We start from the raw sequence: 10,520 nt of genomic DNA, 5'->3' as shown, positions 1-10,520 counted from the left end.
GCGCTGTTGCCCCGGCAGCGACTTAACGCCAGAGGGGGGTGTGTCTGCGTACCGGAAGAGCTGGTGATCCCGCCTCGCGTTGCTTCCGGTTCCCATCGGAACTGAAGGCGTGTGGCGGTCTGGTTCCAGGGCAAGCGATCGTCAGCCACTGGCGTCTTCGTTTGTCAAAGGCGGAGAAGGCGTTACGCCAAGAAAGCCACCCCCGGATAAAGCCGCCGCGCCCAGCCCGTCTGAGCCAGCGTCACGGGGACTCTGAGTGATTAAAATGTCCTCAGGACCCCATGTCGCGAGGAGGAAAGGCTAAGAGCCTAACCCCAGAGGCAGCGTTTGGCTGAGGGAGGTCCTCGCGGAATTGTCGGCATGCTGGCTCCCTGGCGTTTGCTTTATCTTTTCTGTAACTCTGTAAACAGGAAAGGCTGAGGAAACTAAGTACTGATCTCTTGGCAGCTGTGGACAGGCTGTAATAAATCCGTTTTTTCTTTTGCTCTGTAAGGATAAGCCAGCGTGGGCCTAAAACAGTTAAGGGATGAATAGCGGGAGACGTGCCCGGGCGTTCTCTCCAGGAGGAAGTAGTTTTATTGTTTTCCTCTCTCCTCTAGTTATTTCTCTGTTGCTGGGAAAGAAGGGAGTTGGGTGTTTTTTGGTTTGTTTGTTTTTTTTTGTTTTTTTTGTTTTTTTTTGGTGGTTTGGTTTGGTTTTGTTTTTTCAAGACAGGGTTTCTCTGTGTTCCTGTCCTGGAACTCACTCTGTAGACCAGGCTGGCCTCGAACTCGGAGATCTGCCTGCCTCTGCCTCTCGAGTTCTGGGATTAAAGGCGTGCGCCACCTCTGGCCCACAAGAAGGGGCATCTTTCATCTTACACTTGACACATCTTACAAAACTACACATAGCCTGATCTTTGGTTCTGAGAAAGGTTAGTTTTCTCTAGTACACTAAAAGGCTGTGTCGTGGTGGGTTTTGTTGTTGGCTGGATTTATTTTTATTTTTCCCTGTCAGCTTGACACACACTAGAGTTATCTAGGAAAAGGACCCTTCAATGCTTGCATCGGGTGACCTCTAGACAAGACTGTGGGGTCTTTGCTTGATTGATGATTGATGTAGGATGACCCATCCCATTATGGGCGGGGCCACCCTTGCTCAAAGGCTGGAAGATTAAGGGAAGCAAGCCAATAAGCAGCGTTCCTCCGTGGCTCCTGCATCAGTTCTTTTTAAAATATCTACCTTGGATTGTAATCTGTAAAGCAAATAAATCGTTTCCTTCTCAAATTGCTCTTGGGTATGGTCTTTACAATACAGCAATAAAACCTAACTAAAATATTTGGGAAGATCTGTTAGTGAGGCTCTTGGGGAGTGGGTCAAAGCCAACGTGATACTGTTGGGATCAGGGTCCCTTCTTGGGGCTTATGGTCACATGAATGAAAGCATCTAAGAACTGATACAAACGAGAGCTTGGGGTGAGGGGTAGGGGGGGAGACAGGCAAGCTGTAACTCACAGCTGCCCAGAGGAGATGAGAGAGCCAGCGTGGAGGTCGGCTACAAGCAGGGAGGGGGCCTTCAGAGAATGAGCAAGGAATCCCAGGACAGGGAAGTTAAATGCATACTTGTGCTGGGAAAGAATATCCCTGCGTGTGAACAAAGTGAAAGTAAACCAGCAGGGCAGTGACCCCAAGCTGACAAGCAAGCACACCCAAGCTATAAGGGTACTTGTTCCATTCTGACGCAGGTGCTGTCTGCGACTCACCCCATTGGTAGGAACTCAGCGTCAATCTGATGTGATTGGCACATAATCCTCACAAAGAGGAAGCTTAGGAGCAAGTCTCAAAAATGTCTGGTATTTGGGGCTTGACCTATACTACAGGAGTGTCACAAGATGGGGCGGGCGGGGGGGAGGGGAAGGCTATGGAATACTGCACTTTAGGCAAGCTAGCCATCTTTGATAAAAACAAAAATATCCTTCTCACACTGTGGCTGTGACCAGAATCCAAATGGAAAAGACGGGAAAGGAAAAGAAATCTGGTGACACACACCTTTAATCCCAGCACTGGGGGAGGCAGAGATGGTTGGATCTCAGTGACACCTGATGTAGATTTCCAGGACATACAGGGCTAAATAATGAGACTTTCGTCGGGCAGTGGTGGTGCATGCCTTTAATCCCAGCACTTTGGAGGCAGAGGCAGGTGGATTTCTGAGTTCGAGGCCAGCCTGGTCTACAGAGTGAGTTCCAGGACAGCTAGGGCTACACAGAGAAGTCCTGTCTCGAAAAACCAAAAACTAAAAATAATAATAATGTCTCTCAGACAGAAAGAGAGAGAGGAAGAAGAAAAGAAATAGTTATACCCTTCTGAGTCAGAAAGACACAGCAGAACCTGGGTGAATGTTGTCTGGGAATGTAATTAGTTTAAGATGAGCGCCTTCAAGCAGATCCTTGATTTGGCCCCACTGGATTAACCCTTAAGGGAGGAGACAAAAGCAAGGACCCCACTTCGAGCAGTGGTTCTCAGCCCAGGTCATGACCCCTTTAGCAAGCCTCTATCTCCAAAAATATTTACATTACGATTCGTAGCAGTGGCAAAATTACAGTTATGAAAGAGTAATAAAAACAATTTTATGGTCGGGGTCACCAGCCTTAGGAAGGTTGAGAGCCACTGCCCTAGGGGCAGATTCTGTTCTTTAATGGGTGTTGTTGAGGGAAATCTGGACAGAATCTCAAGGCAGGGACCATGGAGGAATGCTGCTTGCTGAGTGCTCTGGTTCATGTTTATCCAGCCCAGAACCACTTGCAAAGGTGCTGCTCACAGTGGGCGGGGTCCTCCTGCATCCAGTAATGCTAGGGTCAAACAAATGAGTCTTATCCTAAGTACTGCCATTTTGTTTTCAGACTCCATTTTGATCAGAAGGAGAAATGAAGTTCAGGTTCTCAGGGCTCTAGGGTAGCTCTCCATTTGGCTAGCCGATTTCCTCAATTTTTTTCCCATAATGCAAAGCATAATGATTGCTCCTAACTGTGAGAGAACAAATGCTTCTGACTGTAACTTGGCACATATGTTTGTGGATTTCGGCCTTCAAAGCTCTGTAACAGTCTGGCGTGGGGTCACAGTTCAGCTCCTGGGTCTGTTCTGTGGCCCTGATCAAGCAGTAGGAGTCTGAGTACAATATTTACTTAGATGAAAGTTTGAAGATGCAGCCAGCTCCGGAGTCTGTGCTGTTGTCCCTGACTGGTCCGTTTTTGCTCCCTATTAAAATGAAGATCTTGCTTTGCTGGACTCTTGTGACTACTTAGGATGTTTTGGATTTTCAGACCCCAACAGTAACTATCAAGACCATTCCGAATAGATATGCCCACAGGCCAGTCTGATCTGGATAATTCATCAAAACTTTCCTTTCAGATGACTGTATCAAGTTAACAGCTCAAGCCAACTAGGACATTTAGAAATGGCTGGTAAATTCATTCATTCGTTCATTCATTCATTCATTCATTCACTAGTCCTTTTAAAATGTACTGAGTTCTTAGTAGCTGGACCCAAACAGTATACTAAACAATATGGTTGAAGGGTTTGCAGGGAGCATTAAGAGGGACACAGAAACAGATCGCTGCTTAGAGATGAGTTCATTATAAAAGCTATTAACACCAGGGAAAGACAGACAGAGAGTAGCATGGCAGATGCTCTGAGGGAGAGAGTTCAGGGTTCCAGCACCAGAGGTAGACAGTATGACAGGAGCTTCCTGTAGAGGACTCAGAAACCACATGGAAGAAATAGTGGTCTGTCTTTATACTTTTCTGAGGATGGGGACATTTCACAGACATATAAAAGCCTGGATGTCCTCAACTCCCAAGGCTAATGTAATGTATATATACATATATATATATATATATATATATATATATATATATATATGATATGGGATTTATTGGAATGACATATATATATATATATATATGATATGGGATTTATTGGAATGACTTACAGGCTACAGTCCAACTAACCCAACAATGCTGACCAGCTTGAATGGAAAGAATCTAGTAGCTGCTCAGTACCACAGGCTGGCTGTCTCAGCTGGTCTGCAGTATAAACTGAATCCTGAGGAAGTAGGGCTTCATTGGATGTACCCACAAAGCGAGTGCAAGCAGACAAAGAAGAATGAATACCTTCTTCCATTGTCCCTATATAGGCCTCCAGCAGAAGGTGTGGCCCAGATCAAAGCTATGTATTGATCCTGATAAATTGTGTGTGTCACCCCACCTCAAGATCTGGACCAAAGGCGAGTGTCTTCCAGCCTCAAGACCCAGACTGAAGGATGTTGTCTTCCTGCCTCAAGATGGGGCTAACAGGTGAGGCCCCCATTTCTGAATTGTAGTTCATTCTAGATATAGTCAAGTTGACAACTGAGAAAAGCCATAGCCATCACAGCTAGTTTCCTTCTTTCCTTCCTTCCTTCCTCCCTCCTTCCCTTCCTTTCTTCCTCCCTCTCTTCTTTCCTTCCTTCCTTCCTTCCTTCCTTCCTTCCTTCCTGTGAAGTGACAGGAAATAGGATGGATATAAGACCCTGGAACTTAAGCGAACGACTTCACTGTACTTGGAAAGACCCCCAACCTCAAAGGTTGTTGCTATGTCCTTTTTCATCAAGATTTCTCAGTTCAAGGCCAGATGGTGCCGGGCAGTGGTGGCGCACGCCTTTAATCTCAGCGCTTGGGAGGCAGAGGCAGGTGGATTTCTGAGTTCGAGGCCAGCCTGGTCTACAGAATGAGTTCCAGGACAGCCAAGGCTACACAGAGAAACCCTGTCAAAAAACAAAACAAAACACAAAAAACAAACAAACAAAAAACAAACAAACAACAACAGCAACAACAAAAAGCCAGATGGTGGTGTCACACACATTTAATCCCAGGACTTGGCAGGCAAAGCCAGGTGATCTCTGAGTTCAAGGCCAGCCTGGTCTACAGAACAAGTTCCAGGACAACCACAGCCTGTTGCCTAAAACCCTGTCTCAAACCAACCCCCACCCCAAAACTTCTCAGTTCAAATGCTAGCCTTCAGACTTGGGGACATTCAGGCCCATGTCTAGATTCCCAGAGAGGTACTTACACTTGTAGCTGTCTCAGATGGGGGTTGTAAACAACAAAGCCCATCAGGAGTATGGCAAGGCCCTCGGACACTCATGGTTCATCCCCCCTACCCCCAAAGGCCCTGGAAAAGGGCAAATGCCTAGAGTGTGCAGCAAGTTGAAGAACAGAACCAGGTCTGACCCCCAGGAATGCAGGAGATCAGTTTTAGTATCCACTTTCTTCTCTAAGGTAACAGAAAGCATCTCCATTGCCACCTCAGGACCCGCAGCCCTGACCACTCCCCGCGGCCCTGACCACTCCCCGTGCCCCTCACCACTCCCCGTGCCCCCCACCACTCCCCGTGAAGTTTCTGCATCCACTCAAAAGATCATGTGGGATGTGGGGAGCCTGGCTCAGTTACAACTTTAAATAGGCTGGTACCATAGAAACAATCCTTAGGTGGCAATTTTAAAGCTGATATATTTAAAGTCTAGCACATGTACTTTTTCTTAGGACTGTGACATTATGCCGTGGCACATGTCCCGTTCTTATTCTGAAGTCTGTTACAAAAATAGACACGATGTACTGAACTTGGCAGGATTGGAAACCCAGATGGGCTGAGATCAGCAAACCTGGTTTCCCTTAAAATGCTCTGCGCATGGTTTCAGCTTTAGTCTCCCAGGAGGCCCTGCACCACGGAGAGAGCTGGGCTGCCTGATGAGATCTGCAAAGCCAGGACTCTCAAAGGCACACATGGGTGTGAGGGAGGGGCCAGAGACAGGGCCCAGCAGTTAGAAGCACTTGTTTCTCTTGCAGAGGACCTGGGTTCGGTTCCCAGCACCCACACAGTGGCTCACAACTGTTTGTAACTCCAGTTCCAGAGAATCCAACGCCCTCTTCTGCCTCCCTGAGCACCAGGCACACGTGCGGTCCACAGACATGCATGTGGGCAAAACAGCCGTGCATAGAAAAATAAAAATATTTAGAGAAAAAAATTAAAGCACACAGATGTGCTGGGGAAGCAGCTTAATGGGGAAGACCTTGCCTCAAAGCCTGAGCACCTAGGCCGGGTGTGGTGGCTCACACCTTTAGTCCCTGCTATTAGGAGACAGAGGCAGGCAGATCTCTGAGTTAGAAGATAGAGGCCAGCCTGGTCTACAGAGTGAGCTGAAGGCAGACACGTTTAATCCCGGTCCCGGGTAGGCAGAGAAAGCTGAATCCCTGAGGCTTGCTCACCAGCCGGCCTAGCCTCCTTGGCCGGTTCCAGACCAGAGAGAGAACCTAGCTCAAAAACGAGTGGGCAGTGCCAAAGGAACAACCTGTGTGGTCACTTCTGAAACATCTGTTCAGGGAAGCCTGGACAGTACGGACAGCCTGATTACCTTAGACCGCCTGTGGTAAGGAAGCTCTGCTAGGAGTGTTGAGAGCACTTACTGGATGTTCAGGAAGCCTCCGGGAACTCTGGCTAGGAATGAGGAAGCCTCTGGAAGATAAGACTGTCAGTTTCCGCCTGGAGTGTCATGGAGCTTCTCAGAACTGAAGGTGCCACAATAGTAGCTCAAACTGTCTGCATGAAGCCCAGCGGGAAGCACGGGGAAGGTGTGTGCTTTCTGCTGCTCAGCCATGAGCCTCCGTGCACCTTACAAGTGTCCATCCTTGGAGGCAGGGGCTCCTCTTTGGATATATATAGGAAAAGGTTTTTGTTGTTGTCTGGTGGCTGGCTTAGATCTTACTATGTACACAAGGTTGGCATCAATTCACAGAGATCCCCTGCCTCTGCCTCCTGTGTGCTGGGATCAAAGATGTGAGCCCCCAGGGGGAAGAGGGTGTGATAGTTTGTACATGCTCAGCCCAAGGAGTGGCGCTATTAGGAGGCGTGGCCTTGTTGGAGTAGGTGTGGCCTTGTTGGAGGAGGTGTGGCCCTGTTGAAGTGGGTGTGTCACTGTGGGTGTGGGCTTTAAGATCCTCATCCTAGTTACCTAGAAGCCAGTCTCCTGCTAGCAGTTTTTAGATCAAAGATGTAAAACTCTCAGCTCCTCCTGCACCATGCCTGCCTTAGTGATGATGATGGGCTGAACCTGTGAACCTGTAAGCCATCCCCAATTAAATGTTGTTCTTTATAAGACTTGACATGGTCATGGTGTCTGATCGCAGCAGTAAAACCCTAAGTAAGACAGAGGGGTTTGTATTTTTATTATGTATTGTGTCTTATATAATGTGTGTGTGTGTGTGTGTGTGTGTGTGTGTGTGATACATGCACAGATGTGTGGGTGCGAATGACCATGTGTATACGTGTGTCCATATTATTGCCTTGAGGTAAGTTCTCACTGAGCCTGAAGTTTGCACTGTCAGTGGGACTGGCTGGCCACCAAGTTCTCAAGATCCACATGTCATTGTCACCAGCAGCACCACCACCCCAGGGCTAGGACTACAGGCACATGCACCCCTGCCCAGATTTGTAAGGACTAGGGATTCAAACTCAGCCCTTGAGCTTACAGAGCGGGCCTCTTACTCACTGTATTAGTCAGGGCTCTCCAGAGGAGTGGCGCCAACAGGATGAATAGATACAGTAAGAGAACTTATTAAGTCAGCTTACGCTAAAATAACAACCGCCGTCTCACATCTGAGACCCAACAACCCAGCAGCTGCCAAATCCCCAGGGCTGCTATCCCTGCAATCTCATCTGCTTCAAACACTCTAGAAGGTTCCTGGATAGCTGCTGCTCGGTCAACAATGGAAGCCCAGACTCTGGTTCTGATGTCAATCAACATGGAGGTGAGGGGGAGGCCATGAGAGCAAAAGGCAGATGATTTTTTTTGTCTCTCTCTTTATCAAGACGGCTACCAGAAGATGGTGGTGATGGTGGTGGTGGTGGTGGTGGTGGTGGGGTGGTGGTGGGGACTCGATACTGTAGTTTGTGGCAAGTTAAAATTAACCATTGCATCTCCTTGGTCATCTCTGCAGCCCAGAAAGGCTTGACCTGATGCACACTAGGTAAGTACTGTATCACTGAGCCCTATTTCAGCTCAAGATATATATATATATATATAAAAAATTTTTAAAATACAATTTTATACATATATATATATATTATATATATATATATAATTTAATTTTTAAATTTGGGATAGGAGTCCCACTTATGTAGTCCAGGCTGTTGCATATGAAGGACACGAGTTTGGAAACCCTGCATCCACATGAAGACATATGCGGTAGTGTATATCCCACACATGCCTGAGTCCACAAACACATACACAGAATTAAATATTTTAAAAAAAAAAGATTTAAAAAACGTCAAGACAGGGTCTCACATTGTATAGCCTGGCTTCCAGCTCACTATGGTGCACCACGCCCTGACTCCACTGACCAGAAGCAGGCCAAGCGGTCAACAGTTTTCTCAGTCACACTTGGCTGATCCTGTAAATGTCCAGAGGAGGCTACAGGGGGCAGGCTCCAAGGATGTGTATGCAAATATACACGGAGGTCAGGAATGCCTGGTGCCAGCAGGGCAGGGAAGGAAGTACATCCCGCAAACTGAGGATCTCGCTGAACAAAGAGAAAAAAAATCTCAGAAGCCACAGGCAAAGGTGTTGGCTACCTGAGTTCAGTCCCTGGACCTACACGTGGTAAAACAGAACGGACTCCCACAAGTTGTCCTCCGACCTCTGCGCATATTCTGTAGCATGTGTGCACCAACACACCTCAGAGGCCTGGCTATCTTTCATTGGTTGGAAGAGTCAGACGCTGTTGCACAAGAGCAATGGCCCTGCCACCCTTGGTCCTTCTTAGTAATCGCATAATAGAGGCACCTGGGAGATCGAATGAGCAGAGCTCTGGATGTCTGCAGGGGCTTTTTCAGACACGGGTGGGCGAGCTAAAAGAAATGTGGGCTGAATGTGGGCAGCGGCATCCCACAGCTGGGGGTCAGACTCAAGACAGGAAAGGGATGACCAGCTGGGCCCCGGGACTCCCTTCTCTGCGTCACTGCCCACTGTGACCTGAAGTCTGTCACATGCGTCCTGCCATGATGGTAATTATGGGCCAACGTAAATCTGCCATTGCTTATACCAGGTATTGGAGCAACACAAAAGTCAGCCTGCCTCCAAAATCCATACCCGCTATGGCCTCCCTAAGCCTCACAGCGGCTCCCAACAAGTCAAGCAAGGCGTTGGTGCTTCTCAGCCCTTATGAAGTTGTTCTTAGCCCAGCTGGTTATAGAGCATCTAGGGACCACTCAGCAGGCCCATGGCTAAAAGAAAGTGGGTCTTTGGCGGCCCTAGGGAGATCTCTTCCAAGGCACTGGTACATTTTCCCTGAGAGAAGCGTCTATAAGGTCTGCAAAAACATGTAAAGAGGGAGCCCCAGGCCACACCCCCTAGAGGGTGGAGCCAGCCTCAGGTCACACCTTCCCCAGAGGGCGGAGCCAACCTCAGGCCATGTGCTTCAGAGGGACTGGTGGATATGATTTCCTTGCTTCATCTCCGATGGAACCCGAGGGTCTGAGCGCTAGTCCCTGCTGTCATTCATCCTTGTGGAATCACCTACATGCTCACAAACCTTACCCCACATTGATCCTTCTGGACTCTGGCTGTGAGCCCCGCCTTTTCCTTTACTGTGGGGGGACAGGAGCCCAGCGGTGTTCTCCAGCAGTTCCCGCTTGTGAGGGAAGAGAAGAAACCTATACACTCGTGTGAAGTAAGGCACAGACAGCAGCCTGTCTACTTTATTCAAATAATTAATTTCTTTTCTCTGTGAAACTGAGTAGGCCTAGAGCAAGGAGAGCCCATATATTAAACTCTTAAATAGATCCTTCGAGTTCAGCGTCCAGTCAAGGAGAGGCACGGGTCACAGGTCTTGTCCCAGGAGATGAGGTCACCAAGGAGCCTGTCCATTAGGGAAGATAGCAAATTCAATTCTTTTTTAAAAAAAGTTCCCAAGGAGAAAAAAAATAGAAAATCCCCAAGTTTCTGAAGCCGAATAGTCTCTCCCTCGGTGTTGCCCCGGAGCAGAGGTTCCAAGCCCGCTTAGGCAGGGATGTATGAACGCTCCATCCCGGCTGGCCCTGGCATGACTGAGAGCAAGCCATGTGCTTGAGTTAGTCCAGCTTCCATGTACAGGTCGAGGACTCACGTGTCTGAGCCCTGCAGAGACTGAGAAGGGAGAGGTGGTGTCAGGGAGGGCAACGCTGGAATAGAGAGCATTTCTGCTTGTTTATTTTAATTTTCGAGACAGGGTCTCGCTGCATAACACTGGCTGTACTAGAACTCCATATATAAACCAGGCTGGTCTAGAACTCACAGAGATCCAGCCCACTCTGCCTCCTACGGGCCTCTGTTCCTAGGAGTGCGCGGTACTCCAGATGGCCGGGGAGAATCTGTACTAAAACTGGCTCTTGGGTTCTCACCTACATTTTAACCTGGCCTCAACGATCCTCTTCTCTGGGAGCTGTCAAGGCTCCAGAGTGAGTTCAAGGCCA

The 10,520-nt window shown here is 48.3% G+C and overlaps 1 protein-coding gene across 3 annotated transcripts in view; it reads right to left on the bottom strand.

Moving 5' to 3' along the window:
* Positions 1 to 9,735: 9,735 nt before the first annotated feature.
* Positions 9,736 to 10,520, bottom strand: part of Tpst2 (tyrosylprotein sulfotransferase 2) — a 39,518-nt gene continuing 38,733 nt past the window's right edge. For 2 of the 3 annotated variants that reach the window (XM_076922395.1, XM_076922394.1), the window contains one exon: positions 9,736 to 10,194. The gene's annotated coding sequence lies outside the window, so the exon portion shown is untranslated. The remainder of the gene's footprint in view (positions 10,195 to 10,520) is intronic. The other variant, XM_076922393.1, reaches the window with a different exon arrangement.

The sequence above is a fragment of the Arvicanthis niloticus genome, chromosome 24 (genome assembly GCF_011762505.2).
Source record: "Arvicanthis niloticus isolate mArvNil1 chromosome 24, mArvNil1.pat.X, whole genome shotgun sequence".
Classification (NCBI taxonomy): domain Eukaryota; kingdom Metazoa; phylum Chordata; class Mammalia; order Rodentia; family Muridae; genus Arvicanthis; species Arvicanthis niloticus.
Note: the sequence above shows the minus strand (reverse complement) of the source record. Positions and strands in the feature narration are given on the sequence as shown.